This window comes from Rhinoderma darwinii, chromosome 1 (assembly GCF_050947455.1).
Source record: "Rhinoderma darwinii isolate aRhiDar2 chromosome 1, aRhiDar2.hap1, whole genome shotgun sequence".
NCBI classification, from domain to species: Eukaryota; Metazoa; Chordata; class Amphibia; order Anura; family Rhinodermatidae; genus Rhinoderma; species Rhinoderma darwinii.
In genome coordinates, this window is record NC_134687.1 from 254,826,465 (window position 1) to 254,845,044 (window position 18,580).

The 18,580-nt window shown below is 41.8% G+C and overlaps 1 protein-coding gene and 21 pseudogenes across 4 annotated transcripts in view; all 22 read right to left on the bottom strand.

The window, feature by feature from the left end:
• Positions 1–18,580, bottom strand: part of NFIC (nuclear factor I C) — an 863,572-nt gene that overhangs the window by 219,547 nt on the left and 625,445 nt on the right. The window lies entirely within an intron of this gene.
• On the bottom strand, positions 100–216 carry LOC142701539 (5S ribosomal RNA; annotated as a pseudogene).
• On the bottom strand, positions 1,402–1,518 carry LOC142701548 (5S ribosomal RNA; annotated as a pseudogene).
• Positions 2,704–2,821, bottom strand: LOC142700431 (5S ribosomal RNA; annotated as a pseudogene).
• LOC142698458 (5S ribosomal RNA) lies at positions 3,448–3,564 on the bottom strand (annotated as a pseudogene).
• On the bottom strand, positions 3,634–3,750 carry LOC142701557 (5S ribosomal RNA; annotated as a pseudogene).
• LOC142710285 (5S ribosomal RNA) lies at positions 4,006–4,123 on the bottom strand (annotated as a pseudogene).
• Positions 4,564–4,680, bottom strand: LOC142697984 (5S ribosomal RNA; annotated as a pseudogene).
• LOC142695645 (5S ribosomal RNA) lies at positions 5,679–5,795 on the bottom strand (annotated as a pseudogene).
• On the bottom strand, positions 6,239–6,352 carry LOC142712093 (5S ribosomal RNA; annotated as a pseudogene).
• On the bottom strand, positions 7,911–8,027 carry LOC142709954 (5S ribosomal RNA; annotated as a pseudogene).
• On the bottom strand, positions 8,283–8,399 carry LOC142701568 (5S ribosomal RNA; annotated as a pseudogene).
• LOC142701579 (5S ribosomal RNA) lies at positions 9,213–9,329 on the bottom strand (annotated as a pseudogene).
• LOC142707591 (5S ribosomal RNA) lies at positions 10,516–10,632 on the bottom strand (annotated as a pseudogene).
• On the bottom strand, positions 10,702–10,818 carry LOC142701590 (5S ribosomal RNA; annotated as a pseudogene).
• On the bottom strand, positions 10,888–11,004 carry LOC142701600 (5S ribosomal RNA; annotated as a pseudogene).
• LOC142701611 (5S ribosomal RNA) lies at positions 11,446–11,562 on the bottom strand (annotated as a pseudogene).
• On the bottom strand, positions 11,632–11,748 carry LOC142701622 (5S ribosomal RNA; annotated as a pseudogene).
• LOC142709353 (5S ribosomal RNA) lies at positions 12,934–13,051 on the bottom strand (annotated as a pseudogene).
• On the bottom strand, positions 14,235–14,351 carry LOC142709964 (5S ribosomal RNA; annotated as a pseudogene).
• LOC142678166 (5S ribosomal RNA) lies at positions 14,606–14,722 on the bottom strand (annotated as a pseudogene).
• LOC142678177 (5S ribosomal RNA) lies at positions 16,465–16,581 on the bottom strand (annotated as a pseudogene).

An 18,580-nucleotide genomic window follows, 5' to 3' on the forward strand; every position in this document is an offset into this window, starting at 1 on the left:
CAGGGACATTCAGCTTAGAATAGCCATTGACGTTAAATGCTTTAATCCATAGTCCTATTTAATCTATTGTGAAACAAAATCTAAACGACATAATAAAAAGTCAACCGCACCACGGATTCCCAGACAGTCTCCCACACTGGTACTAGCGAGGCCTTAAGCTGTGTAACTTCTGCGATCTGACGAGAGCAGGCACATTCAGCTTAGAATGGCCATTGACATTAAATGCTTTAATCCATAGTCCTTTTTAATCGATTGTGAAACAAAATCTAAACGACATAATAAAAAGTCAACCACACCACGGATTCCCAGACAGTCTCCCACACTGGTACTAGCGAGGCCTTAAGCTGTGTAACTTCTGCGATCTGACGAGAGCAGGCACATTCAGCTTAGAATGGCCATTGACATTAAAAGCCTTAATCCATAGTCCTATTTAATCTATTGTGAAACAAAATCTAAACAACATAATTAAAAGTCAACCGCACCACCGATTCCCAGACAGTCTCACACACTGGTACTAGCGAGGCCTTAAGCTGTGTAACTTCTGCGATCTGACGAGAGCAGGGACATTCAGCTTAGAATGGCCATTGGCATTAAATGCTTTAATCCATAGTCCTTTTTAATCGATTGTGAAACAAAATCTAAACGACATAATAAAAATTCAACCGCACCACGGATTCCCAGACAGTCTCCAACGCTGGTACTAGCGAGGCCTTAAGCTGTGTAACTTCTGCGATCTGACGAGAGCAGGCACATTCAGCTTAGAATGGCCATTGACATTAAATGTTTTAATCCATAGTCCTCTTTAATCGATTGTGAAACAAAATCTAAACGACATAATAAAAAGTCAACCGCACCACGGATTCCCAGACAGTCTCCCACACTGGTACTAGCGAGGCCTTAAGCTGTGTAACTTCTGCGATCTGACGAGAGCAGGCACATTCGGCTTAGAATGGCCATTGACAATAAATGCTTTAATCCATAGTCCTTTTTAATCGATTGTGAAACAAAATCTAAACAACATAATAAAAAGTCAACCGCACCACCGATTCCCAGACAGTCTCCCACACTGGTACTAGCGAGGCGTTAAGCTGTGTAACTTCTGCAATCTAACGAGAGCAGGCACATTCAGCTTAGAATGGCCATTGACATTAAATGCTTTAATCCATAGTCCTTTTTAATCGATTGTGAAACAAAATCTAAACGACATAATAAAAAGTCAACCGCACCTCGGATTCCCAGACAGTCTCCCACACTGGTACTAGCGAGGCCTTAAGCTGTGTAATTTCTGCGTTCCGACGAGAGCAGGGACATTCAGCTTAGAATAGCCATTGACGTTAAATGCTTTAATCCATAGTCCTATTTAATCTATTGTGAAACAAAATCTAAACGACATAATAAAAAGTCAACCGCACCACGGATTCCCAGACAGTCTCCCACACTGGTACTAGCGAGGCCTTAAGCTGTGTAACTTCTGCGATCTGACGAGAGCAGGCACATTCAGCTTAGAATGGCCATTGACATTAAATGCTTTAATCCATAGTCCTTTTTAATCGATTGTGAAACAAAATCTAAACGACATAATAAAAAGTCAACCACACCACGGATTCCCAGACAGTCTCCCACACTGGTACTAGCGAGGCCTTAAGCTGTGTAACTTCTGCGATCTGACGAGAGCAGGCACATTCAGCTTAGAATGGCCATTGACATTAAAAGCCTTAATCCATAGTCCTATTTAATCTATTGTGAAACAAAATCTAAACAACATAATTAAAAGTCAACCGCACCACCGATTCCCAGACAGTCTCACACACTGGTACTAGCGAGGCCTTAAGCTGTGTAACTTCTGCGATCTGACGAGAGCAGGGACATTCAGCTTAGAATGGCCATTGGCATTAAATGCTTTAATCCATAGTCCTTTTTAATCGATTGTGAAACAAAATCTAAACGACATAATAAAAATTCAACCGCACCACGGATTCCCAGACAGTCTCCAACGCTGGTACTAGCGAGGCCTTAAGCTGTGTAACTTCTGCGTTCTGACGAGAGCAGGCACATTCAGCTTAGAATGGCCATTGACATTAAATGCTTTAATCCATAGTCCTATTTAATCTATTGTGAAACAAAATCTAAACGACATAATAAAAAGTCAACCGCACCACGGATTCCCAGACAGTCTCCCACACTGGTACTAGCGAGGACTTAAGCTGTGTAACTTCTGCGATCTGACGAGAGCAGGCACATTCAGCTTAGAATGGCCATTGACATTAAATGTTTTAATCCATAGTCCTCTTTAATCGATTGTGAAACAAAATCTAAACGACATAATAAAAAGTCAACCGCACCACGGATTCCCAGACAGTCTCCCACACTGGTACTAGCGAGGCCTTAAGCTGTGTAACTTCTGCGATCTGACGAGAGCAGGCACATTCGGCTTAGAATGGCCATTGACAATAAATGCTTTAATCCATAGTCCTTTTTAATCGATTGTGAAACAAAATCTAAACAACATAATAAAAAGTCAACCGCACCACGGATTCCCAGACAGTCTCCCACACTGGTACTAGCGAGGCGTTAAGCTGTGTAACTTCTGCAATCTAACGAGAGCAGGCACATTCAGCTTAGAATGGCCATTGACATTAAATGCTTTAATCCATAGTCCTTTTTAATCGATTGTGAAACAAAATCTAAACGACATAATAAAAAGTCAACCGCACCACGGATTCCCAGACAGTCTCCCACACTGGTACTAACGAGGCCTTAAGCTGCGTAACTTCTGCGATCTGACGAGAGCAGGCACATTCAGCTTAGAATGGCCATTGCCATTAAAAGCCTTAATCCATAGTCCTATTTAATCTATTGTGAAACAAAATCTAAACAACATAATAAAAAGTCAACCGCACCACGGATTCCCAGACAGTCTCCCACACTGGTATTAGCGAGGCCTTAAGCTGTGTAACTTCTGCGATCTGACGAGAGCAGGCACATTCAGCTTAGAATGGCCATTGACATTAAAAGCCTTAATCCATAGTCCTATTTAATCTATTGTGAAACAAAATCTAAACAACATAATAAAAAGTCAACCGCACCACGGATTCCCAGACAGTCTCCCACACTGGTACTAGCGAGGCCTTAAGCTGTGTAACTTCTGCGTTCTGACAAGAGCAGGCACATTCAGCTTAGAATGGCCATTGACATTAAATGCTTTAATCCATAGTCCTATTTAATCTATTGTGAAACAAAATCTAAACGACATAATAAAAAGTAAACCGCACCACGGATTCCCAGACAGTCTCCCACACTGGTACTAGCAAGGACTTAAGCTGTGTAACTTCTGCGATCTGACGAGAGCAGGTACATTCAGCTTAGAATGGACATTGACATTAAATGCTTTAATCCATAGTCCTTTTTAATTGATTGTGAAACAAAATCTAAACGACATAATAAAAAGTCAACCGCACCTCGGATTCCCAGACAGTCTCCCACACTGGTACTAGCGAGGCCTTAAGCTGTGTAATTTCTGCGTTCTGACGAGAGCAGGGACATTCAGCTTAGAATGGCCATTGACGTTAAATGCTTTAATCCATAGTCCTATTTAATCTATTGTGAAACAAAATCTAAACGACATAATAAAAAGTCAACCGCACCACGGATTCCCAGACAGTCTCCCACACTGGTACTAGCGAGGCCTTAAGCTGTGTAACTTCTGCGATCTGACGAGAGCAGGCACATTCAGCTTAGAATGGCCATTGACATTAAATGCTTTAATCCATAGTCCTTTTTAATCGATTGTGAAACAAAATCTAAACGACATAATAAAAAGTCAACCGCACCACGGATTTACAGACAGTCTCCCACACTGGTACTAGCGAGGCCTTAAGCTGTGTAACTTCTGCGATCTGACGAGAGCAGGCACATTCAGCTTAGAATGGCCATTGACATTAAATGCTTTAATCCATAGTCCTTTTTAATCGATTGTGAAACAAAATCTAAACGACATAATAAAAAGGCAACCGCACCACGGATTCCCAGACAGTCTCCCACAATGGTACTAGCGAGGCCTTAAGCTGTGTAACTTCTGCGATCTGACGAGAGCAGGGACATTCAGCTCAGAATGGCCATTGACGTTAAATGCTTTAATCCATAGTCCTATTTAATCTATTGTGAAACAAAATCTAAACGACATAATAAAAAGTCAACCGCACCACGGATTCCCAGACAGTCTCCCACACTGGTACTAGCGAGGCCTTAAGCTGTGTAACTTCTGCGATCTGACGAGAGCAGGCACATTCAGCTTAGAATGGCCTTTGACATTAAATGCTTTAATCCATAGTCCTTTTTAATCGATTGTGAAACAAAATCTAAACGACATAATAAAAAGTCAACCGCACCACGGATTCCCAGACAGTCTCCCACACTGGTACTAGCGAGGCCTTAAGCTGTGTAACTTCTGCGATCTGACGAGAGCAGGGACATTCAGCTTAGAATGGCCATTGTCATTAAATGCTTTAATCCATAGTCCTTTTTAATCGATTGTGAAACAAAATCTAAACGACATAATAAAAAGTCAACCGCACCACGGATTCCCAGACAGTCTCCCACACTGGTACTAGCGAGGCCTTAAGCTGTGTAACTTCTGCGGTCTGACGAGAGCAGGTACATTCAGCTTAGAATGGCCATTGACATTAAATGCTTTAATCCATAGTCCTTTTTAATCGATTGTGAAACAAAATCTAAACAACATAATAAAAAGTCAACCGCACCACGGATTCCCAGACAGTCTCCCACACTGGTACTAGCAAGGCCTTAAGCTGTGTAACTTCTGCGATCTGACGAGAGCAGGGACATTCAGCTTAGAATGGCCATTGCCATTAAATGCTTTAATCCATAGTCCTTTTTAATCGATTGTGAAACAAAATCTAAACGACATAATAAAAATTCAACCGCACCACAGATTCCCAGACAGTCTCCCACACTGGTACTAGCGAGGCCTTAAGCTGTGTAACTTCTGCGATCTGACGAGAGCAGGGACATTCAGCTTAGAATGGCCATTGACACTAAATGCTTTAATACATAGTCCTTTTTAATCGATTGTGAAAAAAAATCTAAACGACATAATAAAAAGTCAACCGCACCTCGGATTCCCAGACAGTCTCCCACACTGGTACTAGCGAGTCCTTAAGCTGTGTAACTTCTGCGATCTGACGAGAGCAGGGACATTCAGCTTAGAATGGTGATTGACATTAAATGCTTTAATCCATAGTCCTTTTTAATCGATTGTGAAACAAAATCTAAACGACATAATAAAAATTCAACCGCACCACGGATTCCCAGACAGTCTCCCACACTGGTACTAGCGAGGCCTTAAGCTGTGTAACTTCTGCGATCTGACGAGAGCAGGCACATTCAGCTTAGAATGGCCATTGACATTAAATGCTTTAATCCATAGTCCTTTTTAATCGATTGTGAAACAAAATCTAAACAACATAATAAAAAGTCAACCGCACCACGGATTCCCAGACAGTCTCCCACACAGGTACTAGCGAGGCCTTAAGCTGTGTAACTTCTGCGATCTACGAGAGCAGGCACATTCAGCTTAGAATGGCCATTGACATTAAAAGCCTTAATCCATAGTCCTATTTAATCTATTGTGAAACAAAATCTAAACAACATAGTAAAAAGTCAACCGCACCACGTATTCCCAGACAGTCTCCCACACTGGTACTAGCGAGGCCTTAAGCTGTGTAACTTCTGCGATCTGACGAGAGCAGGCACATTCAGCTTAGAATGGCCATTGACATTAAATACTTTAATCCATAGTCCTTTTTAATCGATTGTGAAACAAAATCTAAACGACATAATAAAAAGTCAACCGCACCACGGATTCCCAGACAGTCTCCCACACTGGTACTAGCGAGGCGTTAAGCTGTGTAACTTCTGCGATCTAACGAGAGCAGGCACATTCAGCTTAGAATGGCCATTAACAATAAAAGCCTTAATCCATAGTCCTATTTAATCTATTGTGAAACAAAATCTAAACAACATAATAAAAAGTCAACCGCACCACGGATTCCCAGACAGTCTCCCACACTGGTACTAGCGAGGCGTTAAGCTGTGTAACTTCTGCGATCTAACAAGAGCAGGGACATTCAGCTTAGAATGGCCATTGACATTAAAGGCTTTAATCCATAGTCCTTTTTAATCGATTGTGAAACAAAATCTAAACGACACAATAAAAATTCAACCGCACCACGGATTCCCAGACAGTCTCCCACACTGGTACTAGCGAGGCCTTAAGCTGCGTAACTTCTGCGATCTGACGAGAGCAGGCACATTCAGCTTAGAATGGCCATTGACATTAAATCCTTTAATCCATAGTCCTATTTAATCTATTGTGAAACAAAATCTAAACAACATAATAAAAAGTCAACCGCACCACGGATTCCCAGACAGTCTCCCACACTGGTACTAGCGAGGCCTTAAGCTGTGTAACTTCTGCGATCTAAAGAGAGCAGGCACATTCAGCTTAGAATGGCCATTGACATTAAATGCTTTAATCCATAGTACTTTTTAATCGATTGTGAAACAAAATCTAAACGACATAATAAAAAGTCAACCGCACCACGGATTCCCAGACAGTCTCCCACACTGGTACTAGCGAGGCCTTAAGCTGTGTAACTTCTGCGATCTGACGAGATCAGGGACATTCAGCTTAGAATGGCCATTGACATTAAATGCTTTAATCCATAGTCCTTTTTAATCGATTGTGAAACAAAATCTAAACGACATAATAAAAAGTCAACCGCACCACGGATTCCCAGACAGTCTCCCACACTGGTACTAGCGAGTCCTTAAGCTGTGTAACTTCTGCGATCTGACGAGAGCAGGCACATTCAGCTTAGAATGGCCATTGACGTTAAATGCTTTAATCCATAGTCCTATTTAATCTATTGTGAAACAAAATCTAAACGACTTAATAAAAAGTCAACCGCAACACGGATTCCCAGACAGTCTCCCACACTTGTACTAGCGAGGCGTTAAGCTGTGTAACTTCTGCGATCTAACGAGAGCAGGCACATTCAGCTTAGAATGGCCATTGACATTAAATGCTTTAATCCATAGTCCTTTTTAATCGATTGTGAAACAAAATCTAAATGACATAATAAAAAGTCAACCGCACCACGGATTCCCAGACAGTCTCCCACACTGGTACTAGCGAGGCCTTAAACTGTGTAACTTCTGCGATCTGACGAGAGCAGGCACATTCAGCTTAGAATGGCCATTAACATTAAAAGCCTTAATCCATAGTCCTATTTAATCTATTGTGAAACAAAATCTAAACGACATAATAAAAAGGCAACCGCACCACGGATTCCCAGACAGTCTCCCACACTGGTACTAGCGAGGCGTTAAGCTGTGTAACTTCTGCGATCTAACAAGAGCAGGGACATTCAGCTTAGAATGACCATTGACATTAAAGGATTTAATCCATAGTCCTTTTTAATCGATTGTGAAACAAAATCTAAACGACACAATAAAAATTCAACCGCACCACGGATTCCCAGACAGTCTCCCACACTGGTACTAGCGAGGCCTTAAGCTGTGTAACTTCTGCGTTCTGACCAGAGCAGGCACATTCAGCTTAGAATGGCCATTGACGTTAAATGCTTTAATCCATAGTCCTATTTAATCTATTGTGAAACAAAATCTAAACGACATAATCAAAAGTCAACCACACCACGGATTCCCAGACAGTCTCCCACACTGGTACTAGCGAGGCCTTAAGCTGTGTAACTTCTGCGATCTGACGAGAGCAGGCAAATTCAGTTTAGAATGGCCATTGACATCAAATGCTTTAATCCATAGTACTTTTTAATCGATTGTGAAACAAAATCTAAACGACATAATAAAAAGTCAACCGCACCACGGATTCCCAGACAGTCTCCCACACTGGTACTAGCGAGGCCTTAAGCTGTGTAACTTCTGCGATCTGACGAGAGCAGGGACATTCAGCTTAGAATGGCCATTGACGTTAAATGCGTTAATCCATAGTCCTTTTTAATCGATTGTGAAACAAAATCTAAACGACATAATAAAAAGTCAACCGCACCACGGATTCCCAGACAGTCTCCCACACTGGTACTAGCGAGTCCTTAAGCTGTGTAACTTCTGCGATCTGACGAGAGCAGGCACATTCAGCTTAGAATGGCCATTGACGTTAAATGCTTTAATCCATAGTCCTATTTAATCTATTGTGAAACAAAATCTAAACGACTTAATAAAAAGTCAACCGCACCACGGATTCCCAGACAGTCTCCCACACTGGTACTAGCGAGGCCTTAAGCTGTGTAACTTCTGCGATCTGACGAGAGCAGGCACATTCAGCTTAGAATGGCCATTGACATTAAATGCTTTAATCCATAGTCCTTTTTAATCGATTGTGAAACAAAATCTAAACGACATAATAAAAAGTCAACCGCACCACGTATTCCCAGACAGTCTCCCACACTGGTACTAGCGAGGCCTTAAGCTGTGTGACTTCTGCGATCTGACGAGAGCAGGCACATTCAGTTTAGAATGGCCATTAACATTAAAAGCCTTAATCCATAGTCCTATTTAATCTATTGTGAAACAAAATCTAAACGACATAATAAAAATTCAACCGCACCACGGATTCCCAGACAGTCTCCCACACTGGTACTAGCGAGGCCTTAAGCTGTGTAACTTCTGCGTTCTGACCAGAGCAGGCACATTCAGCTTAGAATGGCCATTGACGTTAAATGCTTTAATCCATAGTCCTATTTAATCTATTGTGAAACAAAATCTAAACAACATAATCAAAAGTCAACCACACCACGGATTCCCAGACAGTCTCCCACACTGGAACTAGCGAGGCCTTAAGCTGTGTAACTTCTGCGATCTGACGAGAGCAGGGACATTCAGCTTAGAATGGCCATTGACATTAAGTGCTTTAATCCATAGTCCTTTTTAATCGATTGTGAAACAAAATCTAAACGACATAATAAAAAGTCAACCGCACCACGGATTCCCAGACAGTCTCCCACACTGGTACTAGCGAATCCTTAAGATGTGTAACTTCTGCGATCTGACGAGAGCAGGCACATTCAGCTTAGAATGGCCATTGACGTTAAATGCTTTAATCCATAGTCCTATTTAATCGATTGTGAAACAAAATCTAAACGACTTAATAAAAAGTCAACCGCACCACGGATTCCCAGACAGTCTCCCACACTGGTACTAGCGAGGCCTTAAGCTGTGTAACTTCTGCGATCTGACGAGAGCAGGCACATTCAGCTTAGAATGGCCATTGACATTAAATGCTTTAATCCATAGTCCTTTTTAATCGATTGTGAAACAAAATCTAAACGACATAATAAAAAGTCAACCGTACCATGGATTCCCAGACAGTCTCCCACACTGGTACTAGCGAGGCCTTAAGCTGGGTAACTTCTGCGATCTGACGAGAGCAGGCACATTCAGCTTAGAATGGCCATTGACATTAAATGCTTTAATCAATAGTCCTATTTAATCTATTGTGAAACAAAATCTAAACGACATAATAAAAAGTCAACCGCACCACGGATTCCCAGACAGTCTCCCACACTGGTACTAGCTAGGCGTTAAGCTGTGTAACTTCTGCGATCTAACGAGAGCAGGCACATTCAGCTTAGAATGGCCATTGACATTAAATGCTTTAATCCATAGTCCTTTTTAATCGATTGTGAAACAAAATCTAAACGACATAATAAAAAGTCAACCGCACCACGGATTCCCAGACAGTCTCCCACACTGGTACTAGCGAGGCCTAAAGCTGTGTAACTTCTAGCGATCTGACGAGAGCAGGCACTTTCAGCTTAGAATGGCCATTAACATTAAAAGCCTTAATCCATAGTCCTATTTAATCTATTGTGAAACAAAATCTAAACAACATAATAAAAAGTCAACCGCACCACGAATTCCCAGACAGTCTCCCACACTGGTACTAGCGAGGGCTTAAGCTGTGTAACTTCTGCGATCTGACGAGAGCAGGCACATTCAGCTTAGAATGGACATTGACATTAAAAGCCTTAATCCATAGTCCTATTTAATCTATTGTGAAACAAAATCTAAACAACATAATAAAAAGTCAACCGCACCACGGATTCCCAGACAGTCTCCCACACTGGTACTAGCGAGGCCTTAAGCTGTGTAACTTCTGCGTTCTGACCAGAGCAGGCACATTCAGCTTAGAATGGCCATTGACGTTAAATGCTTTAATCCATAGTCCTATTTAATCTATTGTGAAACAAAATCTAAACGACATAATAAAAAGTCAACCACACCACGGATTCCCAGACAGTCTCCCACACTGGTACTAGCGAGGCCTTAAGCTGTGTAACTTCTGCGATCTGACGAGAGCAGGCACATTCAGCTTAGAATGGCCATTGACATTAAATGCTTTAATCCATAGTACTTTTTAATCGATTGTGAAACAAAATCTAAACGACATAATAAAAAGTCAACCGCACCACGGATTCCCAGACAGTCTCCCACACTGGTACTAGCGAGGCCTTAAGCTGTGTAATTTCTGCGATCTGACGAGAGCAGGGACATTCAGCTTAGAATGGCCATTGACATTAAATGCTTTAATCCATAGTCCTTTTTAATCGATTGTGAAACAAAATCTAAACGACATAATAAAAAGTCAACCGCACCACGGATTCCCAGACAGTCTCCCACACTGGTACTAGCGAGGCCTTAAGCTGTGTAACTTCTGCGATCTGACGAGAGCAGGCACATTCAGCTTAGAATGGCCATTGACGTTAAATGCTTTAATCCATAGTCCTATTTAATCTATTGTGAAACAAAATCTAAACGACTTAATAAAAAGTCAACCGCACCACGGATTCCCAGACAGTCTCCCACACTGGTACTAGCGAGGCCTTAAGCTGTGTAACTTCTGCGATCTGACGAGAGCAGGCACATTCAGCTTAGAATGGCCATTGACAATAAATGATTTAATCCATAGTCCTTTTTAATCGATTGTGAAACAAAATCTAAACGACATAATAAAAAGTCAACCGCACCATGGATTCCCAGACAGTCTCCCACACTGGTACTAGCGAGGCCTTAAGCTGTGTAACTTCTGCGATCCGACGAGAGCAGGGACATTCAGCTTAGAATGGCCATTGACATTAAATGCTTTAATCCATAGTCCTTTTTAATCGATTGTGAAACAAAATCTAAACGACATAATAAAAAGTCTACCGCACCACGGATTCCCAGACAGTCTCCCACACTGGTACTAGCGAGGCCTTAAGCTGTGTAATTTCTGCGATCTGACGAGAGCAGGGACATTCAGCTTTGAATGGCTATTGACATTAAACGCTTTAATCCATAGTCCTTTTTAATCGATTGTGAAACAAAATCTAAACGACATAATAAAAAGTCAACCGCACCACGGATTCCCAGACAGTCTCCCACACTGGTACTAGCGAGGCCTTAAGCTGTGTAACTTCTGCGATCTGACGAGAGCAGGCACATTCAGCTTAGAATGGCCATTGACGTTAAATGCTTTAATCCATAGTCCTATTTAATCTATTGTGAAACAAAATCTAAACGACTTAATAAAAAGTCAACCGCACCACGGATTCCCAGACAGTCTCCCACACTGGTACTAGCGAGGCCTTAAGCTGTGTAACTTCTGCGATCTGACGAGAGCAGGCACATTCAGCTTAGAATGGCCATTGACAATAAATGCTTTAATCCATAGTCCTTTTTAATCGATTGTGAAACAAAATCTAAACGACATAATAAAAAGTCAACCGCACCATGGATTCCCAGACAGTCTCCCACACTGGTACTAGCGAGGCCTTAAGCTGTGTAACTTCTGCGATCCGACGAGAGCAGGGACATTCAGCTTAGAATGGCCATTGACATTAAATGCTTTAATCCATAGTCCTTTTTAATCGATTGTGAAACAAAATCTAAACGACATAATAAAAATTCAACCCCACCACGGATTCCCAGACAGTCTCCCACACTGGTACTAGCGAGGACTTAAGCTGTGTAACTTCTGCGATCTGACGAGAGCAGGCACATTCAGCTTAGAATGGCCATTGACGTTAAATCCTTTAATCCATAGTCCTATTTAATCTATTGTGAAACAAAATCTAAACGACATAATAAAAAGTCAACCGCACCACGGATTCCCAGCCAGTCTCCCACACTGGTACTAGCGAGGCGTTAAGCTGTGTAACTTCTGCGATCTAACGAGAGCAGGCACATTCAGCTTAGAATGGCCATTGACATTAAATGCTTTAATCCATAGTCCTTTTTAATCGATTGTGAAACAAAATCTAAACGACATAATAAAAAGTCAACCGCACCACGGATTCACAGACAGTCTCCCACACTGGTATTAGCGAGGCCTTAAGCTGTGTAACTTCTGCGATCTGACGAGAGCAGGGACATTCAGCTTAGAATGGCCATTGACATTAAACGCTTTAATCCATAGTCCTTTTTAATCGATTGTGAAACAAAATCTAAACGACATAATAAATATTCAACCGCACCACGTATTCCCAGACAGTCTCCCACACTGGTACTAGCGAGGCCTTAAGCTGTGTAACTTCTGCGATCTGACGAGAGCATGCACATTCAGCTTAGAATTGCCATTGACGTTAAATGCTTTAATCCATAGTCCTATTTAATCGATTGTGAAACAAAATCTAAACGACATAATAAAAAGTCAACCGCACCACGGATTCCCAGACAGTCTCCCACACTGGTACTAGCGAGACCTTAAGCTGTATAACTTCTGCGATCTGACGAGAGCAGGCACATTCAGCTTAGAATGGCCATTGACATTAAAAGCCTTAATCCATAGTCCTATTTAATCTATTGTGAAACAAAATCTAAACAACATAATAAAAAGGCAACCGCACCACGGATTCCCAGACAGTCTCCCACACTGGTACTAGCGAGGCCTTAAGCTGTGTAACTTCTGCGATCTGACGAGAGCAGGCACACTCAGCTTAGAATGGCCATTGACATTAAAAGCCTTAATCCATAGTCCTATTTAATCTATTGTGAAACAAAATCTAAACAACATAATAAAAAGTCAACCGCACCACGGATTCCCAGACAGTCTCCCACACTCGTACTAGCGAGGCCTTAAGCTGTGTAACTTCTGCGATCTGACGAGAGCAGGCACATTCAGCTTAGAATTGCCATTGACGTTAAATGCTTTAATCCATAGTCCTATTTAATCTATTGTGAAACAAAATCTAAACAACATAATAAAAAGTCAACCGCACCACGGATTCCCAGACAGTCTCCCACACTGGTACTAGCGAGGCGTTAAGCTGTGTAACTTCTGCGATCTAACGAGAGCAGGCACATTCAGCTTAGAATGGCCATTGACATTAAATGCTTTAATCCATAGTCCTTTTTAATCGATTGTGAAACAAAATCTAAACGACATAATAAAAAGTAAACCGCACCACGGATTCCCAGACAGTCTCCCACACTGGTACTAGCGAGGCCTTAAGCTGTGTAACTTCTGCGATCTGACGAGAGCAGGCACATTCAGCTTAGAATGGCCATTGACATTAAAGCCTTAATCCATAGTCCTATTTAATCTACTGTGAAACAAAATTTAAACAACATAATAAAAAGTCAACCGCACCACGGATTCCCAGACAGTCTCCCACACTGGTACTAGCAAGGCATTAAGCTGTGTAACTTCTGCGATCTAACGAGAGCAGGCACATTCAGCTTAGAATGGCCATTGACATTAAATGCTTTAATCCATAGTCCTTTTTAATCGATTGTGAAACAAAATCTAAACGACATAATAAAAAGTAAACCGCACCACGGATTCCCAGACAGTCTCCCACACTGGTACTAGCGAGGCCTTAAGCTGTGTAACTTCTGCGATCTGACGAGAGCAGGCACATTCAGCTTAGAATGGCCATTGACATTAAAAGCCTTAATCCATAGTCCTATTTAATCTATTGTGAAACAAAATCTAAACGACATAATAAAAAGTCAACCGCACCACGGATTCCCAGACAGTCTCCCACACTGGTACTAGCGAGGCCTTAAGCTGTGTAACTTCTGCAATCTGACGAGAGCAGGCACATTCAGCTTAGAATGGCCATTGACGTTAAATGCTTTAATCCATAGTCTTATTTAATCGATTGTGAAACAAAATCTAAACGACATAATAAAAAGTCAACCGCACCACGGATTCCCAGACAGTCTCCCACACTGGTACTAGCGAGGCCTTAAGCTGTGTAACTTCTGCGATCTGACGAGAGCAGGGACATTCAGCTTAGAATGGCCATTGACATTAAAGCCTTAATCCATAGTCCTATTTAATCTACTGTGAAACAAAATCTAAACAACATAATAAAAAGTCAACCACACCACGGATTCCCAGACAGTCTCCCACACTGGTACTAGCGAGGCCTTAAGCTGAGTAACTTCTGCGATCTGACGAGAGTAGGCACATTCAGCTTAGAATGGCCATTGACGTTAAATGCTTTAATCCATAGTCCTATTTAATCTATTGTGAAACAAAATCTAAACGACATAATAAAAAGTCAACCGCACCACGGATTCCCAGACAGTCTCCCACCCTGGTACTAGCGAGGCCTTAAGCTGTGTAACTTCTGCGATCTGACGAGAGCAGGCACATTCAGCTTAGAATGGCCATTGACATTAAATGCTTTAATCCATAGTCCTTTTTAATCGATTGTGAAACAAAATCTAAACGACATAATAAAAAGTCAACCGCACCACGGATTCCCAAACAGTCTCCCACACTGGTACTAGCGAGGCCTTAAGCTGTGTAACTTCTGCGATCTGACGAGAGCAGGCACATTCAGCTTAGAATAGCCATTGACATTAAATGCTTTAATCCATAGTCCTTTTTAATCGATTGTGAAACAAAATCTAAACGACATAATAAAAAGGCAAGCGCACCACGGATTCCCAGACAGTCTCCCACACTGGTACTAGCGAGGCCTTAAGCTGTGTAACTTCTGCGTTCTGACGAGAGCAGGCACATTCAGCTTAGAATGGCCATTGACGTTAAATGCTTTAATCCATAGTCCTATTTAATCTATTGTGAAACAAAATCTAAACGACATAATAAAAAGTCAACCGCACCACGGATTCCCAGACAGTCTCCCACACTGGTACTAGCGAGGCCTTAAGCGGTGTAACTTCTGCGATCTGACGAGAGCAGGCACATTCAGCTTAGAATGGCCATTGACATTAAATGCTTTAATTCATAGTCCTTTTTAATCGATTGTGAAACAAAATCTAAACGACATAATAAAAAGTCAACCGCACCACGGATTCCCAGACAGTCTCCCACACTGGTACTAGTGAGGCCTTAAGCTGTGTAACTTCTGCGATCTGACGAGAGCAGGGACATTCAGCTTAGAATGGCCATTGACATTAAATGCTTTAATCCATAGTCCTTTTTAATCGATTGTGAAACAAAATCGAAACAACATAATAAAAAGTCAACTGCACCACGGATTCCCAGACAGTCTCCCACACTGGTACTAGCGAGGCCTTAGGCTGTGTAACTTCTGCGATCTGACGAGAGCAGGGGCATTCAGCTTAGAATGGCCATTGACATTAAATGCTTTAATCCATAGTCCTTTTTAATCGATTGTGAAACAAAATCTAAACGACATAATAAAAATTCAACGCACCACGGATTCCCAGACAGTCTCCCACACTGGTACTAGCGAGGCCTTAAGCTGTGTAACTTTTGCGATCTAACGAGAGCAGGCACACTCAGCTTAGAATGGCCATTGACATTAAAAGCCTTAATCCATAGTCCTATTTAATCTATTGTGAAACAAAATCTAAACAACATAATAAAAAGTCAACCTCACCACGGATTCCCAGACAGTCTCCCACACTCGTACTAGCAAGGCCTTAAGCTGTGTAACTTCTGCCATCTGACGAGAGCAGGGACATTCAGCTTAGAATGGCCATTGACATTAAATTCTTTAATCCATAGTCCTTTTTAATCAATTGTGAAACAAAATCTAAACGACATAACAAAAAGTCAACTGCACCACGGATTCCCAGACAGTCTCCCACACTGGTACTAGCGAGGGCTTAAGCTGTGTAACTTCTGCGATCTGACGAGAGCAGGCACATTCAGCTTAGAATGGCCATTGACGTTAAATGCTTTAATCCATAGTCCTATTTAATCTATTGTGAAACAAAATCTAAACGACATAATAAAAAGTCAACCGCACCATGGATTCCCAGACAGTCTCCCACACTCGTACTAGCGAGGCCTTAAGCTGTGTAACTTCTGCGACCTAACGAGAGCAGGCACATTCAGCTTAGAATGGCCATTGACATTAAATGCTTTAATCCATAGTCCTATTTAATCTATTGTGAAACAAAATCTAAACGACATAATAAAAAGTCAACCGCACCACGGATTCCCAGACAGTCTCCCACCCTGGTACTAGCGAGGCCTTAAGCTGTGTAACTTCTGCGATCTGACGAGAGCAGGCACATTCAGCTTAGAATGGCCATTGACATTAAATGCTTTAATCCATAGTCCTTTTTAATCGATTGTGAAACAAAATCTAAACGACATAATAAAAAGTCAACCGCACCACGGATTCCCAAACAGTCTCCCACACTGGTACTAGCGAGGCCTTAAGCTGTGTAACTTCTGCGATCTGACGAGAGCAGGCACATTCAGCTTAGAATAGCCATTGACATTAAATGCTTTAATCCATAGTCCTTTTTAATCGATTGTGAAACAAAATCTAAACGACATAATAAAAAGGCAAGCGCACCACGGATTCCCAGACAGTCTCCCACACTGGTACTAGCGAGGCCTTAAGCTGTGTAACTTCTGCGTTCTGACGAGAGCAGGCACATTCAGCTTAGAATGGCCATTGACGTTAAATGCTTTAATCCATAGTCCTATTTAATCTATTGTGAAACAAAATCTAAACGACATAATAAAAAGTCAACCGCACCACGGATTCCCAGACAGTCTCCCACACTGGTACTAGCGAGGCCTTAAGCGGTGTAACTTCTGCGATCTGACGAGAGCAGGCACATTCAGCTTAGAATGGCCATTGACATTAAATGCTTTAATTCATAGTCCTTTTTAATCGATTGTGAAACAAAATCTAAACGACATAATAAAAAGTCAACCGCACCACGGATTCCCAGACAGTCTCCCACACTGGTACTAGTGAGGCCTTAAGCTGTGTACCTTCTGCGATCTGACGAGAGCAGGGACATTCAGCTTAGAATGGCCATTGACATTAAATGCTTTAATCCATAGTCCTTTTTAATCGATTGTGAAACAAAATCGAAACAACATAATAAAAAGTCAACTGCACCACGGATTCCCAGACAGTCTCCCACACTGGTACTAGCGAGGCCTTAGGCTGTGTAACTTCTGCGATCTGACGAGAGCAGGGGCATTCAGCTTAGAATGGCCATTGACATTAAATGCTTTAATCCATAGTCCTTTTTAATCGATTGTGAAACAAAATCTAAACGACATAATAAAAATTCAACGCACCACGGATTCCCAGACAGTCTCCCACACTGGTACTAGCGAGGCCTTAAGCTGTGTAACTTTTGCGATCTAACGAGAGCAGGCACACTCAGCTTAGAATGGCCATTGACATTAAAAGCCTTAATCCATAGTCCTATTTAATCTATTGTGAAACAAAATCTAAACAACATAATAAAAAGTCAACCTCACCACGGATTCCCAGACAGTCTCCCACACTCGTACTAGCAAGGCCTTAAGCTGTGTAACTTCTGCCATCTGACGAGAGCAGGGACATTCAGCTTAGAATGGCCATTGACATTAAATTCTTTAATCCATAGTCCTTTTTAATCAATTGTGAAACAAAATCTAAACGACATAACAAAAAGTCAACTGCACCACGGATTCCCAGACAGTCTCCCACACTGGTACTAGCGAGGGCTTAAGCTGTGTAACTTCTGCGATCTGACGAGAGCAGGCACATTCAGCTTAGAATGGCCATTGACGTTAAATGCTTTAATCCATAGTCCTATTTAATCTATTGTGAAACAAAATCTAAACGACATAATAAAAAGTCAACCTCACCATGGATTCCCAGACAGTCTCCCACACTCGTACTAGCGAGGCCTTAAGCTGTGTAACTTCTGCGACCTAACGAGAGCAGGCACATTCAGCTTAGAATGGCCATCGACATTAAATGCTTTAATCCATAGTCCTTTTTAATCGATTGTGAAACAAAATCTAAACGACATAATAAAAATTCAACCGCACCACGTATTCCCAGACAGTCTCCCACACTGGTACTAGCGAGGCTTTAAGATGTGTAACTTCTGCGATCTGACGAGAGCAGGCACATTTAGCTTAGAATGGCCATTGACATTAAAAGCCTTAATCCATAGTCCTATTTAATCTATTGTGAAACAAAATCTAAACGACATAATAAAAAGTCAACCACACCACGGATTCCCAGACAGTCTCCCACACTAGTACTAGCGAGGCGTTAAGCTGTGTAACTTC